The 27797-nt window shown below is 36.8% G+C and overlaps 1 protein-coding gene across 3 annotated transcripts in view; it reads right to left on the bottom strand.

The window, feature by feature from the left end:
- nrsn1l (neurensin 1-like) overlaps positions 1–27575 on the bottom strand; it is a 404164-nt gene extending 376589 nt beyond the window's left edge. For 2 of the 3 annotated variants that reach the window (XM_089123357.1, XM_089123360.1), the window contains exon 1: positions 27539–27561. The gene's annotated coding sequence lies outside the window, so the exon portion shown is untranslated. Of the gene's footprint in view, positions 1–27538 lie in introns of all 3 variants that reach the window. The other variant, XM_089123359.1, reaches the window with a different exon arrangement.
- Positions 27576–27797: the final 222 nt, after the last annotated feature.

Raw genomic sequence — 27797 nt, 5'->3', positions numbered from 1 at the left:
TCCTTCATCTTTCGCTGGTTTATTCCTCCATACCAACAGTCAGTCCCAGTCGAAAAGAAGCCAACAAGTAGTAAAAGACTGCTTTTATCAACTGTCGTTGACACTTATATAGATGTCTTCATTGTTGTAGGACCTTAAGGACAGCACTTGCATTTATACCATTCACACATCATGGCGTGATGCAATACCCAAATTGCTTTCGTAGTCACTTCAATGAAGGTGTGAATCACAAACACTGTGGAAGTGTCAATTGAAGCATAAATGTGGCATAGGATGTTAGAATGGCAAGTAGACGATGAGTAGTTATGTTGGGAATCCAATAGTTTGAGATGAAATCCAGGATGGAGTTTTGGGAAAGCCATGACGGGTAACCATAAAAGGGGTAACCGCAGGGAGTTTTAAGCATATTCGGGACTCGGGAGGTAACGTCTCCAGCTGTCCCGGTACTGAGGGCAGTATGTCCGCAGGTACACTCTAAAAAATACTGGGTTGTTTTAACCCAATTTTGGGTCAAATATGGACAAACCCGAAATGTTGGGTTAAAAATGTAATGTAAAAATTTAACCCAACGGCTGGGTTAGTCCATATTTGACCCAAAGTTGGGTTAAAGCAACCCAGCATTTTTTAGAGTGTAAAATCCAATATCCTGAATCTTCCATTCAGTCTGGCCATTAGTCTGCTGGTGGTAACCAGAGGAGAGGCTGATGGGTGACCCCGAGGAGTTTGAAGACGGCTTGTCATTCTCTCGAGATGAACTGGGGTCCCTGGTCCGAGACGATATCCTCGAAATAGGGCTTCGGCTGCTTCTAAAGCTGTGGGGAAACCAGGTAAGGGGATCAGCTTGTAACCTGTTGAGAACCGGTCCACAATGACGAAAATGCAGGTAAAGCCTTCTGAATTGGGTGGATCAGTCATGAAATCGATGTGTGAGCATGGTCGTCTGAAAAGAGAGTCTCCTCTGGGTGTTGATGGTGGCACAGACTGAACACCCTTGGACGAACCTAGAGACATCTCTGGAGATCGGCGGCCACCAGTACTGTTGACTGAGGAGCGATTAAGCTCGAAAAAAATGACTCCTTATACAATAACCTTTCCAAAAATGTATAGTTTAGCAAATCCCACTCACAAAAAAAAAAAAAACAGAAAGTAATGAACCTGACTAAATCCTGAAGAACACCTAGAGTATAAACTCACTCAATGACAGCTTTGGATAAAGGACCATTTTTCATATGCAAGGTCTGTTTACATCCAATATGAACAGTCTTGTATGATGCCATGACCACTGTAATACTGCAGTGTTTTACAGACACACCAGAATTATTGAATTTATAAACTACATTGCTTTTCTACTCAATTCGCCTGTTCTTGCACAATCAGCACCACTGAACAACACATTGTCAACTGCTTTCAGTGTAGATTCAAAAGGCCCTACTTCTCAGGGCTGGCATTCATTTTTTTTTTTTTTTATGCGTGTGTGTTTGCATATCCCCCACAAACAAACACTTCATCTGTCTCTAAGCTTCAAAGTTCCCTGTGGAGAGCAGCGGCAGCAAGGTGCAGTTCAAAGAACTGCAGAAGAGAATGCTGAGGGCTGGTTGACAGGCAAACAATTACACACACTCAATCAAACCCTGGGACTAACACAAATAAATACACATAGACACATATCAACATACACCCACTGCATGTTTTAAATGTTTAAAAACAACTAAAAGGCTTCATTCAACTCACAGCTGAATGTGACCCAAATCTGTTTGGTTTTTGTTTTGTTTTTCTCTAAATTTTCTATAAAACAGGCTGAACATTACAGGTCAAATATCAGACATTGATCTGAACAAGTGAAACTTTGACAAGACTGATAAGCGGCAAACATTCTTAACACCTAAAATGTTAATGCTACATACATAAATAAAAAAATAGAATAATGCTAACATCAAAAACATAATAACAACTATAGTATTATATCCGCTAAGGGTAATACACAATAAAATTAAAATAATAATAATAAAATGAAGGTACTAAAGACTTCCAGCAGGCCACCAGTTCAAAAGGACCAATGTGAATACAATAAATTATAATATAAATCTATTGTGAATCACAAAAGTAAATAACAATAACTCACTTTTAGGAAATCAGATGATCTGAAACTCTTGAACCTTGAATCTTGGACTTGTTGTGGGGACGCCAGTTAAACAATAGGGATGGGCAACGATTAATCACGATTAATCGCATTCAAAATAAAAGTTCGTGTTTACATGATATATGTGTGTGTGTGTGTGGTGTATAATTATTTTGTATATATAAATACTAACACATGCATGTATATATTTAAGAAAAATGTGTTCTTAATATATAAAATATTTATATTTATACATTATATTAATTATGTATAAATATATATATATAAAGTACATACATGCAAATATTTCTTAAATATATACATGCATGTTTGTGTATTTATATATACAAAATAATTATACACACATATTACGTAAACACAAACTTTTATTTTGGATTTGATTAATCCCGATTAATTGTTGCCCATCCCTATTAAACACTAATGCAATATGGTTATAACGTAAAATCCAAAATAATTCTGACAGTTCATCTCGCTATCTTTCTGTATACTATTTTTATGCGCATCAGAATAATTTGGTATAATTCTCTCCCAGAAGGATCTCATGATTGCGTTCACGAACACGCAAGTAATTTATGATGTGGAAAAAATGAGCCACAGTTGCTTCCCTGATTGCATCAACTTCCATTTTTTTTTTTTTTTACTGATATTTTACGCTAACCTCCCTGGAAGTGACAATTTTGTTCTCTTGAACACATGGGATGGAATTGGAAACGCTGCTTTATTTGCAAATGCAATATTCCAATTTTGCAAATAAGTTTAAATTTGCAATTTTGGATGGAAACAGCTACTGAAGCCATATTTATAAGGAAAGTGAGACAAATGAGAACTGAATTCACAGAATCAAAAACAAAATCAATAAGCCCACAATTGCAGCTTTATGTATCACTTTATATCTCACAATTGCAAATTTGTATCCCAATTGAAACTTATTTCTCGTGAATGCGTCTCAGGGTTCCTTTATATCTTATTTCCAAGTTATTTTTTTTTAACCTTTTTTGCCTGTTTAAGACTGTATGTCAACTTAGCCAACAAGTGACAGTGACAGGACAGAGAAAGAACACAAAAAAAAAATCATAGAAAAATTGTCCAAAGACACTGTTGAAATTAAAACGTAGTCAAATATGTAATCACAAATAAATACTTGTATCTTTTAGAAGGATAATGCTGTTATTATAGTGAAAATGTCCAAGTTTCATCTCGCCACATCTTTCAGTCTACCATGTGAAAGTAGGATTACAAATGGTGCTAATCTGATTCAGACCACCCTTTCACACTAATGAACTCTGCTTTTTCAGGATTACAATCATTGTTTCATGCAAACACCTGATGTCTCATGATCTAAACCTTCTAATACCATGATTTAGCCCACAGTCTGTCCTTGTTTACAACTGCTAACATTTGCGTGTTGACCAGGCCATGCATAAACAACAGTAATAAAGTTTGTCAGTTTCTGACCAGATGGAAATAGGTGAGCCAGGAGCAGCTGTCATGGCCTGTGGTTCTTGAGCAAGTGAGCATTACAATCATACTGAGTCCAAAATATTTTTCAACATTTGAGCCAATGACGACACATTGGAAAAAATTCCACGTCATATAGCAAGCCTTGGTGTGCACAGACAAATCTTTCTTTCTCTGGCTGAAATTCTCAACCCTACATAACCTCACCCTCCCTCCACCTCCTTACACCCACATGCTCCGCAGCGAGAGAGAAAGAAGCCAAAAACATGTAAATGAAAGCTAAAGGAGAGATAGGCCCCCGGACTAACGTCAGTGCTGACATTCTGTGTAGCTTTTCCAAAGTTAAGGGAATGTGCCGTATATATATCCTTATCCCGCTGCGGCTCTCTGGGTCGCCACATTCCAACCCTGCCACCCGGCCAGCGCGGGACTTCACGTCAAGAGCCTGTGTCTGCCATCACTGGGGTCAGGAAAGGTTTTACATTCATACGTATACGCACGCAATGATGAGAAAATAGTGAGACGAAGCCAAAACAAAATTGTGAAGGTCATTAGAAAGACAAAGAGTGAGAGAGAGAAACTAATCATTGTCAGTAAGGGTCACTCTTTCACAATTTAAACTAGTTATGTAGCACATTTTTAAACCAATCATGACAATAGAAGATATATACTGTAAACATTCACGTACTTAAACTTATGGAAGAACATATCAAATAAAATCATTGCAATGAATCGAAATTTGCTGATCATTTACTCACCCCTATGTCATCCAAGATATCCATGACATTCTATCTTCAGTCAAAAATAAATTAAGGTTTTTGATGAAAACATTCCAGGATTTTTCTCCATAAAATGCACTTCAATGGGAACCAAACGGAACGATCGCTCACAAGCGAAACGATCGCTCATTTCAAAAAAAAAAAAACAAAAAAAAAACAAAGTTTAAGTTTTATAAACTCAAATGGTCGCATTGCTCTGTATTGCTCTGTATTTGACTCTTCTATTCAAACTCATTCATCAAAATGAACCAATCTTTTCCTGAGTCAACTCGTTCATTTCGTTCGTTGAATGAACCAAATGACACGAAAAAAGGTTTGTTCATTTTTTGTTCATCCTGTTCATCTTTCGAATAGGAGAGTCACAAACATGCGTCACATAACAGAGCAAGGCGACCATTTGAGCTTATAAAACTTAAACTTTGTTTTTTTGTTGTTGTTTTTTTAAATGAGTGACCGTTTCGCTTGATAAAACCCTTATTCATCGTCTGGAATCGTTTAAAGCCCTTTGAACAGTTTGCAGTTTGCAATGAAACTGTCTTTTGGACCTTGAACCGTTTGGTTCCCATTGAAGTCCATTATATGGAGAAAAATCCTGGAATGTTTTCATCAAAAACCTTAATTTCTTTTCGGCTGAAGAAAGAATGACATGGACATCTTGGATGACATGGGGGTGAGTAAATGATCAGCATGTTTAATTTGATCATCTCGACCAACCCAACACAGGAACATTATTAGCTCAAATCCCATCTATTGGCTGACCAATGATAGGAATCCATACGTTTTGAAAGTGGCACAGAAATTACACTTCAGAAGGAGTTGACCTTGAAAGATAAATTCAAAGATCAACAACCTTGTGACAAACAAACTACAAATACATTCACAGCAAAAATTGGCACTGTGGCCATAATCAGAATAGAAGAGGAAACAAATGGGGTCAAATAAAAGCTCTCTTAAGCCCTAGAGACACATTCAGATGGACAAACAGTGATAACTAGGTAAATATGTGATCATATGTGAGGCTTAAGGTCTGCGGCAATAACTAAATGTGATAAGTGAAATCCAAAAGTGATGGAATGAGAGCGAGCAAGGGTGAAAGCAGGCTTTACGGATTTCTGTCTCTGTCTGTCTCCAACTGACACACTGGAGATACAGCATTAATGCTCCCAGCACCATCTGGCCCCTGTGAAAAGAACACCACGTTTCTCTTCGGGGATTTCAAACTTATCTGCCCTGGGATTATGGGGTGCCATCTTTGATTCATATTCAGAGCTGCTTTCTAAAAATGACTGTGCCTGTTATGTTATGTGTGACTGTGTGGGTGGAGAGGTAGAAGGAAAGTGAGAGATCAGGGAAGACGTGCGTTTAAATTTTCTGTGGTAAAAACGAAGAGAGCTGGTGCGCCAATCGGTCCTAAACAGCACGAAAACATATTCATATATGCTCACAAATCACAGTGCTAATTAAATTCAGAAACAGAGTAAAGTGTGGAGCGGTCGTTCAAACATTTGATCTTGTATTAAAAGCAAACTATAAACCAAGTGATACACAGTGATCAATTTATGCATGTTTTCATTATAATATATATATATATTTAAAATTGTCGTTGCATTGCCAACATTTTTACTGGCTGCAACACGCAAACAAAATGTAAAAATTAATTATAATCTTATATTTACAGGATATACAATATTTAACTTTTTATTATTTATTTATTTTTTTTACAGATTTTAAATATATTTCTACTTTTATTATTTATGATCCATTTTTAAATGTATGGGAAGTAAAATAACTTCAGTATATTTTTACTATATACTTATAGTATACTTATATATATATATATATATATATATATATATATATATATATATATATATATATATACTATATTACTTATAACTATAAGTAAAATAACCACTACAATAATATATGAAAAGTTATTATATTTAAAAATACATTTTAATATTTTTTAATCAAATGTTAAGCTTTATAAAGAAAATTAACAATAAAACCACACAATTCCATGCCACGGTTTTCAATATTGATGTACCATGGTACAAACACAAATATATACCAGTTCCCTGGAACATACTGAAATTAACCTAGCCATAGTCTCTGCAATTCCACTAAAAATATAAAATGTACCTACTGAAAACATTTTGTGATCTCTCGCCTGATATGTCAGTGACTGTGGTAAACCATTTTAGGATATTTCACTTTCCTTAAAAACTTAAAAAATACATTTAAAAAAAAAAAAAAAAGACGCAATGTTCCAAAACAAAGTATATCATTCTCTGTGGTTGGTGGCAGATTCTGGCTTCAGTTCTCTAGTGTTCATTGTGGGCCTGCTCTCCAGTCCAATGAAAACATGCCCTGTTCACTGATACACATGTCCTGACAAATGGTAGGCCTTTTGCTAGGCCAAAACATAGAAGCTAAACCTCCCTAAGGCAAATTCACAATTGTTTCACCACATCATGGTAATACTATCACAGTAATTATACCAGTGCAGCCATAGTAATTCACTCAGCAGTTTCTAAACTTTACATTTAGGTGTTGTTTACCCTCAACAACTCAACTAATATACAGTATGATATAAAAAGTAGGTAGGTTCAGTTGGTGAGGGAGCTAAATACAGCAATGAGTCAATGCATAGCCATTTCTTTGTAACGCAAACATCAGACTTTGGTAGATGAGCACAATACTGGGATTAGAGAAGATGTTCAAGAGGCTTTAGGGGGAAATGATCATAACTCACAGCCCAGCGCTGTTAAAACATGTTTTCTTGTTTTTCTATTAGGGTCCGTACCTTTATCTCTCAGCTTTAGAATATAGAGATTGAGACTTAACAGCATCCCCAAAAGACACGTGAGGGAAGGTTGTTTGTGTACTAAATATACTGTATGTTTGTTCAACCAAAGACTTTAGAAACGAAGACTTTCGATGGGAGAAAGTGTAATGCGCAATATGATGGATATAAAATATGATTAATAAAAGGAGCTAATTGCCAATTATTAAAGCCATTGATTTAATCTGCACCTCTTAGGACTGCACATTTGCTTTGGCTGGTCCAGCTTTTTAAACGTAATTTTGATTATGTTTGATTTTACGCATAATAAAGAACATTTATGGTACTCTGCATGTCATATTTTGTTGCCGATTTTAAAATATGTTATTTAAATGCGAGTGTGAGTTGGGAATCGAAAATCGATTTCCATTCTGGAATTGGACAGTTTAGGTCAGGAATTGGACACTTGTTTTAAAATTAAAATTTTGATCCTGTTTATTTAATTTATAAATTGAAGACTATGCAGTGTAGTTTTATATTTGATTTTAGTTTCTCTGCCTGAATACTGGACCCGAAACAACTTAAAACTGGTTTTCAGTTGCATGTTTGTTCAGTTGTATTTATTTGTGCTATTGACAATTTGTTCATAAATTCTTATTTTATTACTTGTCTAAGTCTGAAACTTATAGTATTTAGTCTAGTTGTTCTGCAGCAGTATTTTTGTCAAAAACCATCTAAACAAAAGGCAAAGCCGAAGGTTCTTAAGGCTGCTGATGTCTCTTCAAATATGTTTGAGATCAAAATGTAAACCGATAAGAATTGGAATCGAAATGTTAAAATTCATACAATACCCAACGTGGCAAGTCATTTTTTGGAATTTCAAAAGACTATAGGAGTTTTCCTTGGATGTCCAAAAGAGCTGAACGGAGGCGTTGCAAATATGGCCACAAAGTGAACAGACTTTCCTTGAAAAGGGACTTTGTTTCAACTCTTCAAAGCTGTACTGAAAGGAGAACTAAGCATTATGGGATGAGTATGCCATTTTTCAAACTTTTAATATGGAGCTTTATCTTGTAAGCACACAGTTGTCACATCAAATTAAACCAAATAAAATAAGCTTGATAAAATCGGATAAAGATCTAATGACTGTAATCTAAACCAATTCAGAGTATTTTTACTCATGTTTACATGTCATTGAGTGGCATTTCAAACCAGCCTGTTACCGACTACTGCCTGCATATTAGAGAATGTCATTTATTTTAATTTTGATATGACAACCCATTCAGGCACTAATATCAAAAAATCACAGGCTCTAATAGTCATTGCTGCTTGCTTTATCTAAGATCTGTTATTATGCTGAAGTCTAATCATGAATGACATTTCTCTGTAGTGGAGGATGTTGGGTTCCAAGCATTGCAAGGCCCCCTGAAGTAATCACCATGTTAATTAAAACAAGGAAAAACAAATCATTCATTAGCATGTCTCAAGGTGTCTCCTCAATATAATCTATTTATAACCACAACACAAAGAATGGACCCCAATTAACCTTCATATGTACTTTAGACCTACAGTATATGAACTATTACAAGAGCTGATAATAACACATGAGGGATAAAGAAAGAGAAGTGAGGGGTAAACGAATACTTAACCATATAACAAATGGGGCAAAACGAAAAAAAATGAAAATGAAAACTAAATGGAAGTTTATATATTGTGCAAAGGAATTAAGCCTTGAGAATTGCTTTGGAGAGGAAGCACCACATGTTCACCTCCATCTCTGCTTGGCTGGCTAACAGGAAATGACTAATTAACAGATCAGTCTATTAGATAGAGTTGTTACTGAGAAGAAGAAAAAAACAACAACAGCAACTGAATCAATTCACTAACAAATGACTACTATATGAGCCAGTTCATTTTGGTGAATCAAAGAAAAAAAAAAACAATCTGATTCACTGACAAATGACTCTTATAAACAGTTTCAAGTTCAGACCAAATCACAAACCATTGACGCTTATGAGCCAGTTCTTTTTTCGGTGAGGCAAATACATCCAAAACAACCACCAGTATATCCAATGTAATTGATTCTTATGAGCTGTTCTTAAAAGGAATTATTCCAAAAGACTCCATGAATTACAGTTTTTAATCGGTCTGATGAAACTGACTGAATCTGTAAGAGGCATTAAAACCTCTTGAATCACCATCGGACTAAATAGTTGACTTAACAAGTTGGTTTCACTTTATTCGGATGGTCCCTTTAAAGGGGTGATGAACTGAGAAATCAAATTTTTCTTGAGCTTTTGACATCTAAGAGGTCATCATATTATAAGAATATCCTGTTTCACAACTGAAACCGCTTTTATTGACACAAGGCTCAGCAAAAGACTCGTTTTTCAAAAGTGGGGAACTATGATGTCAAAGAGGATAAAACACCACTCCTGCAGAAGAAGATCAACGCCTACTTCAACAAGGCCGCTTTAGCCCCAACCACCGATTCACGCATACCCGCATAGCTAAATAACATACCGGTAGGCCTACCTCGTGATGACAAACCGGATCAAGCTAACAAGCAATGCAAAATATTGTGCAGCGCCTGGTTGTGGAAGAAGACAGTCGCTGCATAAGCTTCCTCTGGATTCCAAACTTTATTCCTAACAGTAATTGTGCAACAGACGGACTCTGTGTCGAACATGTGGGCGAATCATTCCGGTCGCCATTTTACAACATTGGACGTTTTCAAAACAATTTCCCCCATGTGCATCGACGGGTGAGTTGAAACTCATTATAATATGCAAAACTGTTATCCACTCACAGTGGGCGTTTACTTCCAAATCTTCAATGCGATACGCCCATAAAAACCGAGCATTTTTGAGCTAGGCTAGTTCTAGGGTAGTAAATAGCCTATTACTTATTAATTTTGTTGTTTTTGAATGTAAAAACCAAGCAAACATCATAAGTTGACCTCAGACAACAATATAATACAAATTAAAAAGCCAGTTCATGACCCCTTTAACACATTCAGTTAACTATAAGTAATGTAGAGTATCAGAGTATTAGTAGACTGGTAGGGTTAGGGATAAGTTGACATGTAGTTGCAAAGCTACTTATAGTCAGTAGATTGTCTGTTAGAGGAGCATCAAAAATAAAGAGTTGGCAGATATATTAAGTAGATGGTCAACTAATTCTTTAATGAGAGTTAGTCGACATGTAGTTGCAAAGTTGCTTATGGTCAACAGGATGTTCAAAAGGGACCATCAAAATAAATTGTTACCGACTGTGGCTCCACATTTTTTGACATGGACATTGTCCATCCATTAGTGTGTATATAAAGGTTGCAGTATATACTTGCATATTGATCTACTCGTCGTTCTCAGTGTGGGCGGTGTCAGGATGATCACTAACTGTATACCACTGCAACGGTATTTTAAACTTCTTTTTACCCCTAAGCAAAGAATGAAATTGTGTGAGTATATTGGAGCCTTTACTTATTTAACTGGTGTAGTGTAGCTTGTAATTAGCTACTTCCCATCACAACAGGAACCGTGTGACAGCTACAAACTCTGAAGAACTTTAGTTTTGCTTTCAAGGGTGTAGAAAATCCCAGTCAAAAAAAAAAAAATAAAATAAAAAAAAAAAAATCACAGAAAAACTTCCAAAAAACCTAATTATATCCTCATCTACTGGTGTGCTGCTTTATTGCAGACAGTCTCTTGGGGTTGGCAACCAGGACTCCTCCAGCATGTAATTGTCTCAAAAAAGATCCTTCAACTGCGAGAGCCTTTGCCGGAGTGACTTGACCCTTCGTTCTCAATCACCCATTCAACAATGCTCCAAACCATTCAGAATCATTACCCTCCATTACCCAGCAGCCCCTGCTGTAATGCCACCGCATCACATTCCACAAGGTCTCTCACACACGCTCACATACAAAAGACTAGGTGACACAGCGACCCGTTAAAAGTATCTCATCACAGTCTTTTTTTAATGTAGAGGAGTGTAAGAGGAGAGTGGCGATGGGAGAGCGGGGTAATGACACTTTGAAGTGTCAGGGAGGTCAGGTGAAAGCAGCGTTTGTGACTCTACTCCATTCCTGCCGAGAGAGGATTCAATTATCTTCATCCAGACCAATTATAGGCGTTCTTCTGTGGCCCGTGGACCTCACCTGCATTATTCAACCCTGCTCTTAAACATGAATGGCATAACGCAGAAAGAGTGGGATTTGTCAGAAAGAAAAAAAAATGGATGAATGCGCATAGAAGAAAGCGTGCAGTCTGAAAACAGTTCATCCAGGGATTTATGAGAATCGTACCTCATGTCCAAGAGCAGAGGGGCTTACGAGCAAACTAGAGGTCATCCTGACATGTTGTAGGCAATACTAGCATATTCTTAGAGATTTGCAGACAAGCTTGTAACGCGTAAAGGTTCTTGTTTCTTTTTTTTACTGAAAGAGTGCACTTGCAACAGAGCCTGTCCAGTTCTTTTCTGTTTTTTTTTTTTTCAAAATATTTTTTTTTAAGTCTCAACATTAGAACGTTTGAAATCACAACATTAACTTTGATGTGAAGCATTGAAGTATTTTAAAAATCGAACAAAAACATTGTGCAATTAATAATGAAGAGGAAGAACTACCCTATGAAGCAATGCAAATGACAGACAGACCAACACAGTCTCATGAAAGTGCATATCTATTAGGGATGTCCCGATCCGATCCACGGCATCGGTATCGCGCCGATACCGGCCCAGAACGCTAGATCGGAGATCGGAGGGGAGAAAAAAATATGAGCGATATCCAGTTTAGCGGCGCAGCCTGTCACGTGATGATTGTTGTGTTTACGCACACGCGCGCAGAGAATCACTCTCGCTTTGCGTGTCAAGAGCGAAACTGGCGAGCGTAAAGTTTGAAGCGAAATTTACGCGCGTGACGCGCGTCAGAATCAAAATCCGTTGGCGGTCATTGTTTTTATGTCGACCGAGCATTCATCAAGAGAGTTACCGCTCTGTATTTACTCTGGATAGCAGAACAGCGGCGTGGGGATCATCGTCGCCGTATATTTGTGTCCACCGGACCCTTCGGAGCCGAACCGTTTGGCGAGTTTCACCATTCGCTCGCTCCAGGAGCTGCGCTGGATGACGGCCGCTGTCTGCGGTACTTCCGCCTGTCCCGCGCCCAGTTTGATGACCTGTTGTCCCGCATCTGAGCGAGGATCACCCTCGCCCGGCCCCTCATCCATCTAATCTAGCTGTCATTTATTTTTGTTTTGATAATAAATAGAGCCAGCCTTCAAAAGTTATTAACCTGTCCTGTGATTTTTTTCTCTCTCTCACGTCCAGACACGAATTTATGCACATATGTTGATTGTCTTTACAACATAATACTATTTCTAGATATGGAATGAATAACATTCAATACAAAATGAACATGTCTCCATATAGAAATAATGTTTTAAGTGATGAAACATTTGCTTTGTTGTGCATAATCCCACCATGCATTTAGTCATATTAACAAAATAATTTATTGAAGCATCCAGACACTTCACCACGTGAGCAAGCAGCTAGGCTCCTGATTGGTTAACGCGGCGCGAATTCACGCCAAAGTTCAGCCAACTTGACGCGCGGATGAGGCGTATTCGCGTCTTCCGCGCCGCGCTCCACGCCTCATTCGCGCCGCAGGAATTTTTCTTGCATTGACTTAACATTGAAATCATTCGCGCCTGACGCCCTATTCGCGTCCGGTGTGAACGTAGCATTAGTGCGTCGAAGTTGTGATAGCGCTGTCGGCTAACGCGAAATGCTACTATTTACATTCCATGGATGTTTATTCATATATACAATTGTTTTGGACTAAAAACTTCTTCAAATTGGATTGTATGGACGCTTTACAGTGAAACCAAACCATTTTTGTTGGAATGTGGACTAACAGATGGCTAATTGGTGAGTTTCTTCCAGTTTGTGTTGGTTTGTTTTGGCTGTTGGTGGTCTGACAAAGAGACAGATTGTGCCCGCTGTGTTGATTGTATCTTAAAATGGTTTACGTCGTTCGAATCACGAGTTTCTCAGCTTTCCAAAGATATGTATTATGTTTACTTTTGTGTTTGTTTTGTTTTGTCTTTCACAAAGTTAAACCTATAAACCACCCTGTGGGCCGTATACGGCACGTCGGACCACGAAAAAAAAATATCGGACTAATATCGGTATCGGCAAAAGCCAAAGGTGCGGCATCGGTATCGGTATCGGAAGTGAAAAAGTGGTATCGGGACATCCCTAATATCTATACCACAAATGTCATTTTTTGTGCCATTTTTATGCCAAAAATGTTTTTTGCGTGCATATGCTATGCACTGAAAACCCCTAGGTTTGGGCATAGATATCCATATAAAGGCTAGATATCTCGTTTGCGCTGCTGGCCAATGGAGGTCGACGTCTGCACCTGGCGGCCATCTTGTCACAGGCAGCTCGCTCACTCGTAACATTGTTTTAATGGTGCATGTACTTTTTAAATCACCATAACTTGATTAATTTTCTACCGATTTTCAAACGATCAGGGGTGCGTTTCCCGAAAGCATCGTTAGCCAACTGTGGTCGCAAGTTCCGTCGTTACCAATAGAGTTCAATGGAAATTGCGACCAACTTGCGACCATAGTTGGCTAACGATGCTTTCGGGAAACGCACCCCTGGTTTGTTATAAACGTCAGAGATTATGACACTGCATACTTATGAATAATAAGTGTATAAATAATCATCCAGAATTATAGCCACGTTGATAACGTTTGTAAATCCGTCGAGATTTCAACGAGATAAGCGTATTTGTGTTCGTGCTGATCACTCATTTTACATCAGATACTACAGAGCGCACCAGAAAGCCTGCCTGTGACAAGATGGCCGCCGGTGATGACGACAAAGACTCCGCCATAAGACATCTAGCCTTTATATGGATATCTATGGGTTTAGGGGGGAGGGGAGTGGGGAGTTAATGCGTATTATACGCCATAAATTGCGTATCATATGCACGCGACAATCGCGTGCCATATACACGCAAAAACAATTTTTGCCATATAAATGGCACGAGAAATGACATTCGTTCTATAGATACAAACTTTCATGAGATCGGGCTCGACAGACAGATCTGTACAAAAAATAAATAAATAATTACTTGTATGTCATGTGACCATTAACTGACATCAGAGAACCGCGAGCATGTGAATGATTGTGAAATAGGGTGTACTTTAAGTAAATATTTTAGGAATATTAATATTTTAGATTTTAAGCTCACAAAAAAGTTAGTGGATCCCTGTTCTGCAGCGTCATGCTGTAAAACAGATTTTTAAACATTTAATTATAACAGAGACAAAGACAAATGAGTCCCCATAACTTCACAAATTAGAAAGCATAAATATTTAAAGAGCAAAATCACAATTTATCACTTCACCTTCAGAAGTTAGTACAATAGCTTCTGTTAACTGTAAGTATTTTTAACAGAACAAAAACTCAAAAATATGATTTAGAATCACTGAACCTAAATACATTACTCTCTTTAAAAGGTTCTAAAAAGCTTCTTTTTTTTCTTCAATTCAATGCAATAGAAGAACCTTATATTTCTTATAGTGTGAAAAATATTTTTTTTTGAAAAATCTGAACAAACTTTTTCCATTATAAAGAACCTTTTGTGGAATGAAGCAGTTCCATGCATCGTTCTTCGTGGAACCATGGATGACTTTAATACCAACAAAGCTTTCATGGTTTAATCAGGTAGATATTGGTCTTTAAGGTAACAATTGCAAGTTAACACATTTTACATTGTACAATAAATACACTGGTAGTAGGTTTGTTGATTTAATGAATTAATATAGTGTTTATATAGTGTAATAATTTGATCAATTCCTCAGAACATCACGTAATTTGCTAAACATTTTTAATCAGCCTTACAGAGGCAGGACTAATAGCTTGAGGCTGAGCCATAAAAGCACACAGCACTGAAACTGTGGGGGTCACACTGTGAGTTTGTGAGCGTGTGTTTGCGTACGCACAGAGCAGATGAGAGCACAGCATTACTCTATGATATGAGTGGCTGTTCAGTTCCCACATGTGTTAAATTATTCAGATCCAACCTTCAACTCACATCAGATCACCCCCCTGCTGGACAATACGCTCTCATTTCAGTCAACAATCCTGACGATACTGTCGCCCAGAGACCATTATTGCGGGAAGGTATAAGGCAGCTCAAGAGTGATCTGGCGAGCAGGCACAGAGCCGGGTGTATGTGTGTGTAAGGTGTAAGGTGATCTTAATTACTGCTGTTATTTCTGGCAGTGTGTAAATCATGCGTTATCCTCACTAATGAGTGCTAGCGCTCCATACGTGCCTGTAATAAAATCTCACAGCTTCAGAGTCATAATCGTCTGCTTTTCCTTTATTGGGAATTAAAAAACACAGACAGACAAGTTCCTGTGATCAAAGATTGTAATTGTAGAAAAAAACTGGAAAAAAAAAAAAAAACGAAGCTCGAATCATTTTAAATTGGTTTCTTGAACATGACAATGAGTTGACTGTACTAAAATGGCCCCCATAGTCACCAGATCTCAACCCAATAGAGCATCTTTGGGATGTGGTGGAACGGGAGCGTCGTGCCCACAGTCACCGAGTGCCACAAACAAACCGCATACAGGTTCTCATTGTTTACACAGAGATTTCAGAAGTGTTATTCACTGTGAAGATCTAAACATATTTAGATATACAGGAAATTGCAATGGAAGACGATTTCGATCAGTGTTGTAGTACTCGAGACTCGGACTCGTCTCGGACTCGGTCTCGAGACCATATTTTAATGGTCTTGGTCTTGTCATGGACTCGTGTCCATTTGGACTCGGAATTGACTCGTACTCAAACATTTTTTTTTTTTAGGACTCGGACTAATTCCCGAGTCCACTTGAGTTTAATTAAAAATATTTTTCATGATTATTAATGTATGTTAATAAAATATTTCTTTAAATTGATTGACACGCCCAGTGATTGGTGATTTTCTAGTGCGCAACTGCGCATGACAAATTGTAATAAAATTACTTTTAACACCACCTACTATGTGGCCTTTTTACCCTAAACTGATCATATTTTTTAAACTCTAAGTAAATTCAGTAAAATAAAAAAAGGATTTCTCTAAGTAAATAAAAGTAAATTAGGAAATCAACCCTCACTGGTCTCGGTCTCGACTCGGACTCGACCGTCTCTGGTCTCGGACTCGACTCTCTATGGACTCGGTGTCGACTCGGACTCGAGTGAGGTGGTCTCGACTACAACACTGATTTCGATATATTGCAACGTTGATTTTTTTTTCTTTCCGCAACCGCGCAAGAGATCACTTCCGGCAATTTCCGGCGCGCTTGAGCAGACCGAAGCGCCCGTGCCTTCGGATCACTTAGACATGGCTGTGGTTACAAGAGGTAAAAACGATATAAATGATATGTGTTATCATTTAATATTGTTGAACTGGTTTGGCATAAGAACATGAAATTGAAAGCAATAGAAAGTGGCATGTGTTCTTCTATCATATCACTTTGGGTCTCTGGTGGGCAAAGAGTGCATATGAGTAGGTGGTCTCAAGTGTGTCTAACGTGTTTAATGTATGCCTGCTCAGAACTTGCCAATAAATCAACCGCCATGAAAATACAGATATATGAAATCACAGCCAGCATAATCAAAAGCCACTGAAAACATCTATTGAATCCCATAATCACTAACCATGTTAAATGAATATCTACACAAACACAATGTCCCGCACAAGACGAAGAACAGTGTCACCATTGATAATTCTTTTTTTTATTTTATTTTTTTATGATATGATATGATATAGGTGTATGTGTTTGTATTTATTTATTTATTTATATTCATCTTTCAATGCAGCCTGGTCTCATTGTTAATACGTAGGTATTTTACGTTTTTGCAAAGATAAAAAACGTACTTTTTAGTACGTTTGGATAGGTGCTGAAACGTATAATATAGACGTATCTGCAACATTTAAACGTAACATTATTACGTTTTTACAGCTACAAAACGTAAACTATTTACGTATATTCTATATCATAAAGATATCTGTATAATTTCCCTTTTTACCATTTTATACATAAATGTAAGATCCCGTAACCCTAATCCCAAACCTAAACATACCCATTTTATACTTAATATAAAAAAGGATAAAACGTAACGGACAGGTGTTGGGAAAGGGTAGTTTTATTAACAATATAACATTAAAATATATTTTGAGCCACCAATCCTACCCCTAAACCTAACGTTACCCATAACAATTCCTTAAAACTACGTAACAAACGCAATTATTAAGAAAAACATAACTAACAGACAAGTATAATCACAATAATTTATTTATTGCAAAAATGTCAAAACCGATACCAAAAGCCGTTCACATGATGAAGCGTTGCAGTCGCAGTCTTCTCTCTGTCTCTGGCAGTATTGTAATAGTTTTGTATGAAGTACAGCAGAGCAGAAATTAAATAATGAAAATGTTAATCCGGCTTCGGTTCGCGCTTCTCCATTTCAAAATTCAAATGAACTAAACTAACCAACCGGCACAGTCCTTCATGTCGCAAACTGTGACGAAGCAGGGAAGAGCCAATGAACGTTTGATATCACTGCCGTAAAAAATGACGTATCGCTTCTCAAGGGCGCAATTTTTGAATTTGAATTCATCAGCGCGGGGTTTGACGGTCGCTGCTGAGAATGGAGAGATCACGACTGGATAAGAGGCTGAATTAGGAGTTGTTTCTTACAAACAACTATGGATTCTAAAGATTTGGATTACATCAAACTAATCAAATTGATGTCTTTTGTGATTTTTTGTTGTGTTTTATAGGAGAAAACGCTTTATGTGTCTCAAGGTAAATAAACTATTACAAAATGGTTGAACGAGTAGCTAACGTTATTTTTAAGGTTTTATAGTGTATTGTTTAACAACATGCAGGCGAAACGAGCAAAATGTTCATATTTATGAGTATTATATCAATAAATGCGACTGAAAACTTAATTAATAAGACAGTGGAATGCAACAGAGTCAAAACATAATGCTGCTACGATATTAATATGCATAAATTGTGATACGTACAATGTGTACGTCGGTGGATTTGTTCATACGTAAATAAATTACGTTTTTGTGCTGTCAATACGTAAATATTTTACGTTTTAGTACTGTAAATACGTCAGTATTATACGTTTCTGCGCATATAAAACGTAATTATATATACGTATGATAGAACGACACTTTACGTATAAATACATACGTATTCTCATGAGATCACGTTGTTCAATGACATCTATTCTGAGGATGGGTCAAAGCAATAGCAAACAACACTGATCTAATCAATTTCCAATAGACAAAATCAAGTCCTGCCCGCCTTTTTTTTTTTTTTCTTTTGTCTTGTTCGAGAAGACGTTTCACAGATATACGTCACAATAGGGGAAAACCAGACCTTTTTTTTTTTTTTTTGCATAGTGACAGCACAAATGACATACTACTTTCTAAATGGTGAAAAAAAGGCCAAGTATGTTATCTTTGCTCTTTGAAGTTTGACTCTTAACCGACAGCTGAGAAATGGTCTTTTATGCAAAAGACTTGGGAGGTGATTATTTTAAGATATAACCAAAAGAGCACATAAAAGGTCAACATTTAAATGGGCAGATAAAGGCTCAGGTTAGAACAGCCAAACAAATAATTACTATAAAAGTCAGTCCTGTCACTGCCTGAGCTAAATGCCACAGAAAGAAAGACGCTTGATGCAGATATCTAAGACAAGGTGATATGGTACCATATAACCTGTGTGCTTGCGTTCGCGTATGTGCGTTTGTTGACTTGGTGGGGGCCAAATATTTCGAATAAAGATATCGCTTCGTGAAGATATTATAATAATAAATAAAACACCAATTTAGGCTTAGGTTAGTTGTTTGACTTTACTATAATGTTCTTTTTTCTTCCTTAACATTTTTAGAGAGGTCAGCCCGATCTCATGAAAGTTCGTATCTATGGCACGAATGTCATTTCTCGTGGCATTTATACGGCAAAAACAGTTTTTGCGTGTATATGGCACGCGATTTTCGCGTACATATGATGTACAATATGTACAATACGCACGAACTCCCCACCCCCCTCCCCCCTAAACCTAACCCAGGGTTTTTTAGTGCGAACCATATACACGAAAAAAACACTTTTGGCGTATAAATGCCATGAGAAATGACACTCGTGGTATAGATACGCATCTTCATGAGACTATTTTGGAGAAGTTGTTCATTTAAAAGAACAAGTCAATGATTCATATGAACCATCTCAGGAAACATATGCCTTCCAGTTTTAAAAGAATGCTAAAACCCATTCGTTTTTATAGAAGTTTAATCTTTCCTAATCTAAAAATGTACATTTTTAGATTTATAAATTTAATCTAAAAATGTGTTTATTGTTGTTGTTTTATCCATTTAAGCCATTTTTAATTAATTTTGCTACATTTACAATGAATGACCATTCAACTGGATTGGGCCTCCTAAAAGTGTCCTTGTAGCAAATATTTCTTTATATGTTAGAGCTGCCAACACATTCCCTCGTTTATTCACCGAAAAGAACGCTAGCTTTTTCTATGTTTGTGCCGAATATAATTGTGACTTAGTCAGAGGAAGGTTATCTTAACAATAATCCGTTTCCTTGACAGACTGGAGAAAGCACAGGCATGATTAGACCTCTTTAGCACAGTCGGATATTCTGCCAAGACATGAAGAAAAACAGCTGGTGAAATACGCGAGTGAAAAAGAAAAACGTGTGTTTTTGAAACGTAGGAAAGTACTTAAATAGATTGTTTTCATTCACCCATGAAAGCCTCAGTGGTGCAGGCACTGGGAGCACAGGACACGTCTGGCTAATATGTATTTGATGAAACATATTAATATTCTTCCGACAGCTTTTGGAGTGAGCTTCTGAGGAAAGAATATGACCTAATATTGAAGTTAATAGCAGCTAAGGAAAAACAATATTTTTCCAAAAAAAAAAAAAAGCTGCTATAGACGAGTATGAAATACGTGAACGCATACTCGGCACTTGTGTGCTGACATTTGCTCCCAAACAACCTGCAGGTTGTGAGTGTTTAAATATATCTGTACACGTATGTGAACAAATTATACAGCTCCAGTGAAGATGACCTAGAGGTCAGGTTAGAAAATCAAAAAAATATATACTAGGCCATTTTATACTATTAGGCTTCAGTCTGTCATGTTTATACACCTTTCTCTTTATTAATATCTAAAGGCTGGAAATCATCCTGCTGACAATGTGGTTTGGAAAAGCTCAAGATTAACAATTATGCTTCCACATTTTGATGATTTAATAAAAAACAGAATTGATAACTGTAATTGATTTGCTAGTCATTTTACTGAATAAGCCAACCACATAATTAGTTTCATGTGACTGGTTTCATGTTCCACACTACAACTGATGCTTTTGTAAAAGAAGAACCACTGATTTCATGGCTTACTATTATTGTATTTTTCAATTACAGAATGTGGCTCCCATTCAAAATGCATGAAAAAAAAGTAAACTCATCATCAAAAATAATAAGGATGAGATGAGTGCTATCTATCTATCTATCTATCTATCTATCTATCTATCTATCTATCTATCTATCTATCTATCTATCTATCTTTTTGCCGACAATGTGGTTTGGAAAAGCTCTCGTGTGCTTCCATAATTTGCTGATTTAATGAAAATAGAATAGATAGCTATAATTGAATTGCTCATTCTATTGAATTAGCCGACCAAATAATTAGTGGGTAGTTTCATGTTTCACACTGCAACTGATTCTTTTGCCAAAGAACAACCAGTTCATTCATGGAAAATGTCAATCAACACAGCATAGCACTAATACAGCTTGTGAGCTCTTTTATGTTTGGAGTATTTATATTTTCAGCCTAAATGAATAATAAAAAAAGCTTTTTTTCCCCCTTTTTAATTATTTTTTACATATTTCATGGATTTGTTTACTGTACATGTTTAGAAAAATCAAGCTAATTGTGCCTTAGGCTACTTATATTATAAACTAGATTTGGACTGGATTTGCAAATTAGCCCCTTTCCTAAAGTGTTTGGTAATTATACGCGATTACTGTCTTTTTTAATTGAATAAACGTTGACTGATGGTTGACAGAGTTAGTTTTTAGTGATGCAATGGCTGCACTTAGTCTTACATTAATGAAATGTTCTCTTAAATTAAATTAAAGACATTTTCTAATGAAATTCTTTCTGCTAAATTGGGTATACAAGACGACAAAATAATCAAAGTATATAAAGCATGTTTGGGTCACAATGATAGAATTTTTTTTTTTTGCTATTCATGTCTCTTTATTTTGCAGCTTAAGTTTATTTAACAGCCTAGCATTCCTGTAGCTTAATTAGTAGACCATGGTGCTTAGCAATGCCAAGGTCATGGGTTCAATTCTGAAGGAAAGCATAGTGATAAAGCAAAGTGATAAAACATGGTTAAATGCAAATGCACCAAATGTTGTAAATTACCAGGCTGTGTATATTTCCAAACAAATTGTAGCCATATATAGGCCTATGCTGTACAATTACATAACTTATCTAGATGTGCATCAACACATAAAATGGAACTCACTTAAGAACAACTTGTGAGAAATCAAATGTACCAACTATTATTTGCAGTCTGTGTTGCATTAATTGTAAATAACACATTTGATGTGAAATGTATTTCAATGCAGCCAGTTTGTGCTGTTTATATGCATTTAATTAAAATATGTGTGTGAGATGAAAAAGATGGATTTCTTTCATTCCACCTATCCCTGGCTACACAGTCATGTCCTCAAAGACATGTCCATAAATTCAAATTATCCAGAATTTCTTTTATCGATATAATGGTCACCGCAAACAGCAATAGTGCACACTTCAGGCGAGTAGGATCTGCAACATGTAAGAGCTTTGTGGCCTCTGGAAAGCACATTTTATTCATTATATACATGTCACGGGAGAGAAACACAATATCCAGTTGCGAATGAAAAGGCAGTTTACTAGGTAAACAGAGAAAAGATCAAGGCAGGATGGACTGATGCAGAGGAGCAGGTCGGAGTTCAGGTCTTGGCAGCAGGTAGGAGACATATGGGCTGAAGTCCAATGATCCCCATAGAAAACAACCAATCGTGAACAGAGCAGATAGTACAAAACTTGAGCAGGCAGCACAGGAACTGGACACAGATACACTCTCAGAAAAAAGAAGGTACAAAAGCTGTCACTGGGGCTGTACCTTTTCAAAAGGTGCACTTTTTGCACCCAAAGGCTGCATACTGGTACATATTAGCACCTAAAATGTACATATTAGCACCTGAAATGTACATATTAGTACCTAAAATGTACATATAACCACCTAAAATGTACATATTAGCACCTGAAATGGACATATTAGCTCCTGAAATGTACATATTAGCACCTGAAATGGACATTTTAGTTCCTGAAATGGACATATTAGCACCTAAAATGTACATATTAGCTCCTGAAATGTGCATATTAGCACCTGAAATGTGCATATTAGCACCTGAAATGTGCATATTAGCACCTGAAATGTACATATTAGTACCTAAAATGTACATATTACCACCTAAAATGTACAAATTAGCACCTGAAATGGACATATTAGCTCCTGAAATGGACATATTAGCACCTAAAATGGACATATTAGCTCCTGAAATGGACATATTAGCTTCTGCAATGGACATATTAGCACCTAAAATGTACATATTGGTACCTAAAATGTACATATTACCACCAAAAATGTACATATTACCACCAAAAATGTACATATTAGCACCTAAAATGTACATATTAGCAACTAAAATGGACATTAGTACCTAAAATATACATATTAGCACCTGTAATGGACATATTAGCTCCTGAACTGTACATATTAACACTTAAAATGTACATATTAGCACCTAAAATGTACATATTAGCACCTAAAATGTACTTATTAGACCCTGAAATGTTGATATTTGCACATAAAATGTACATATTAACTCCTGAAATGGACAAAAGTTTACCTTTTGAAAAGGTACAGCCCCAGTGACAGCTTTTGTACCTTTTTTCTGAGAGTGTAACCACTGACAGGGCAAGGAGACAAAACGTGAACCTCAGAACAATCTGACAGTGAACACGACAAACACAAGACATTAACGAGGTAAGGGCGATTTGGCAATTTGCTCCATGGAGGACCAGTGGATGGGATTAACATTTAGACTAGCTGGTATATGGGATCACAGGCTCTGGACACTCAGTAGCATCTTCAGGAGCGTGAATACACGAGAGGGCGTCAGCTTTGGTATTTCTAGATCCTGGATGATTAAGTCTGATGAAGAACAAAACCCACCTGTCTGGTGTTGAGTCTCTTCGTCTCACAAAGATACTTCAAGTTTTTTTTTATGATCGGTGAGCACATGTGAACAAGTGGTGAGCGCCCTCTAGCCAGGGTGAGTTTTTGCAAGGAGCTTGCAGTTACCTTAAAGAATTTGCATAATTCCTTAAAGGACAACTCTGGCGCAAAATGAACCTTTGGTCTAATTACACATTGGTATAGGAGATTTGTTTCCATGATTATCGAATGTAAAGAGTTTTATCTCTAAAAACTGTTTAGCTTTTAACGCTATATAGGGCATAGAGTAATGAAAATAAAAATCGATAGTTAATACCACTAACAAGGCTCAAAAAAGCCCAACACTGTAGCATAATCAGGGTCCCTACATGCAAACCGAAGCATTGCGAATGTTGCAAGTGTACAGACCGTTTAATAAGAAGATATTTTTGAAAGACAGTCCACTTTCGCGAGCCATCTTTGGAAAACAGTCTCGAGTAGTCGAACGACGAGCCAAGTTAAGTTCTCAATGCTTCGGTTTGCATGTAGGAATGCAAATGGGTGAAGTGACCCTTTAAAAGCATAGAAACAGGTCCAAGTTATTCATATTCATGAGATTGTGATTGTTGTAATTGTGGAGCCTTGATAATCTGTGACAATATTAACATAAAAGTTCTTCAGGATGATATAGTTCTAAATAGAACTATGATAATGTTTAAAGAGCCTACACTCTAAAAAATGCTGGTTTGTTTTAACCCAACTTTGGGTCAAATATGGACTAACTCAGCCGTTGGGTTAAATTTTTACATTACATTTTTAACCCAACATTTCGGGTTTGTCCATATTTGACCCAAAATTGGGTTAAAACAACCCAGCATTTTTTAGAGTGTATAAAAGACCATCTTTTTTAGAGAGTATTTTTATAGGACCTACCTAAACATACAACCCACAATGCTTGCACAATGATTCTTTTTAAGGAAAGACAGTAATATGACCTAAGAAGGTGAAAGGTTGTGACCAGGTCAGCGAGAAATATGGTTCTAAGATCCCATTGGTGTGAGCTTAACACCATGACCAATCCTGTAGGCTATCTATGTAAAGTAAACAGGAGGTCCCATGACTCCTAATCTCCAGTGAGGGTCTCAGAGCCTCTGGTCACATCTCCCCCAAAGCCAAGGGGGATCCAACTCCTGCTCTGATAACCAGTTAATCCCCACAGCTTGTTAAAAAGTCTTTTATCTTCAACCAGCTCTATTCCAAATGGCATCTCTCTACATTTACACTTAAATTCAAAAGAAGAAAAATCAATGGTTTGACCACAACAGTACAGCATCAGAGTACCATAAACATCGCCTGCTATACCATATAGAAATCCTCTAATCCAACTAAAGGTTACCCCCTCCTTTCTGTTCTCTTCCTGCCAATCAAATCTTGCCATGTTAATGTAAGCAACAGTTGGCAGTAAAATCACGGAGGACCCATGGGTATTGTGGGCAACAATAATGTGTGCACCCCTGACAGATCGGTCTCAGGCCTGGACCATTTAAAAAATAATTAAAAAATAAATCCTAAAGGAAATAAATGAATTGTGAGAAATATGATGCTTCTCTTATCAGCTCCCCCATAGTATACACCAATTTCAACGAGGAGTCAAGCTTTTGTGGATCAGGGCAGAGAGATGATGTTCATAAACTGCTAATGCCTTATATCTGGCCCATGATGGGAACATCTCATCTTTAATCACGTTAATGCTGTCCGGCATCACAGATAAGGAGAGAAATGACTGAGAAGATGAGAACTCGGCACAGGAAAGAATCTGATGTATGTGATGAGATAGGAGCAAAACGATCCTGTCGCAGCACCCCGTCCCACACAAAGAGCATTAGTGTTAAATATGTGCTGAACCCATATAGAGGTTGTGTAACAGTGTGCATGCTCACACAGGACAGGAGCAGAATACTTTTTGTTTTAAAAGGATAAACAAACCAAACAAATCATCTTAAAACAGAATATTAACCTGTTAAATGTCACCCCCATTTTGAGGGTTGTAATTCATTTGAATTGTAGACCTAAGGTTGATCTCATTTCGAAGATAGAAAGTATACCTACAATGTACTGGAACATGTTTATTTATGTTTATAATCTCAGCCGATTATAGCAAATGCAGTAAAACAAAAGTGCAACATGTTTTATTCTGACAGGTTTCAAAAATAATGATAGAAATAGTGTATTAGTAAATAATAAACTAAAAAAATACCTCCAAATTGAACAAAAATTGCTCTTTCAAACTTACAAAAATGAACAAACTTTAGTTTTCTTCCTCTTTATCCTTTTTCTCTTCCTCATGATCCTTGTTTGCCCATCTATATTTTGCAATAGAGCTGATCTTTCCCAGCATTTTTTCAAAACCAGGACATTTTCATCACTTAATAAAAAAACAGCCAGGACAGGACATGTCCTGAGAAAACAGGACTGCTGGTCACCCGACTGTTTAGGCTGAACCGATTCACTATAATGAATCAGACCTTACTACAGTAAGAGAGAGCCGTTCAGTACGAACCAATTTGCTAAAAATGACTCCGATTCTTTCAAGGCTACATGAGCGAAGGGACCATTTAGGATAAACAGATTCACTAGAATTAATTACACATGCAGAGTGATAGACTAAGAGATGACAGATGAGGTGAGTGCGTTTGATATTCCCTCAGCTCAGACACGAAACATCAAAACATACAAGCATAGCAGCGTTTGGCTACAAGTTGGACAAAGTTGCTCGATATACAACTAGCTGAACGACTCGCACAGCATGCCACTGAAAAAAATGTTACACTGTAAAAAAATATTGTTGGTTTAACTTAAAAAAGTAAGTAACCTGGTTGCCTTAAAATTTTAAGTTGATTGAACTGGAAAAAGTGAGTTAATACAATGAAGGAGATTAATTTAATCATCAGAAACTCAAAATAATAAGTTATCTCAACTAAATAAATTATTATAAAGTTGATTTGACAAAAGAAAATATGTTGTGATAACAAATCTTGAAAATATGTTTTACAGTGTGGTTAGCAGCGTCGCTATACTTACGCTAAGTTAATCAAACAAAGTTTCTACATGCCATGCTAAACACACAAAAACTCTTTACACACCACACCTGTATAAATCAAGAGTGAACATCTTCCCCATTAGTTACTACGCACACAGCTACAAATAATGACCTGGTTGCAGTTCACAGAATCCACAATATAAAATGCACAACTGATTAGTCATGGGCCAACCAAACAAGATAAATGAAAAACACACACAAATCATGAAAACCAAAAATAAAGGTAGGGAAAAACAGTGATCAGTTTCGCAGGACAAATCAAATTCTACAAAAGGAAAAACAACGGTAAAAAAAACAAAAACCACATTCTCATTAAAACAACTGGAATTATTACATCTAAACATAACATTGAATACTAGCACCACAGCATCATTTCCAAATAGGACCCACTTGGCCATATATTTATTTCAATCATCATGGTTAAAATATGCTAGCTATTCCAACATTACATCAATACAAATAAATACCTTTTGGCTAACTTCAGAAGCCCCAGGAAATACAGCAGCGGTTAATGCCCATCGCTCATCCAGCCTTTAAAGCAACTTCTCTACAAAAAAATCATTCACCCCAATAGGCTACATACAACACAGGGTTGTCAACAATCACTTGTTGAAAAAAAAAATAACTTGCTTTGACAGTGTCAACACTCATGTGCTGTGATGATAATCCAGTATCCACCACTCATCCAGCCAAACTTTACCAGCATTGGGGCGTTTAGGCCTCACTTCTAAAACAATCCAACTACATCAAGACAATGAACAGATTAAGTAGCTACAACTGGCCCATTTGAATCAACATTTTCACCAAACATCACTGGCTCTTGACCAACACATCAAAAAGATTTGAAACATCATAAGTATAAAAACACTTCTTATTAAAATCAACCTACCAGAGCTTGTTCTTCCAGCGACCGTGCCAAACAATTCAGCCACTGCAACTATTCCTCTACTTCTTCTTTTTCTTTTTTCTTTTAATGGCGGTTGGCAAACAACTTTCAAGTGTGCATTACCACCACCTTCTGATATGGAGTGTGGATCACAATAGCCTTTTCTCACTACCATTGAAATAAGTATATAAATAAAAACATAAATCCAGGATAAAACCAATAAATATCTAATAACATTATTAATATTCATACATTATCATTA

Source organism: Pimephales promelas, chromosome 18 (genome assembly GCF_988280905.1).
Source record: "Pimephales promelas chromosome 18, fPimPro1.hap1.1, whole genome shotgun sequence".
NCBI lineage: Eukaryota > Metazoa > Chordata > Actinopteri > Cypriniformes > Leuciscidae > Pimephales > Pimephales promelas.
Note: the sequence above shows the minus strand (reverse complement) of the source record. Positions and strands in the feature narration are given on the sequence as shown.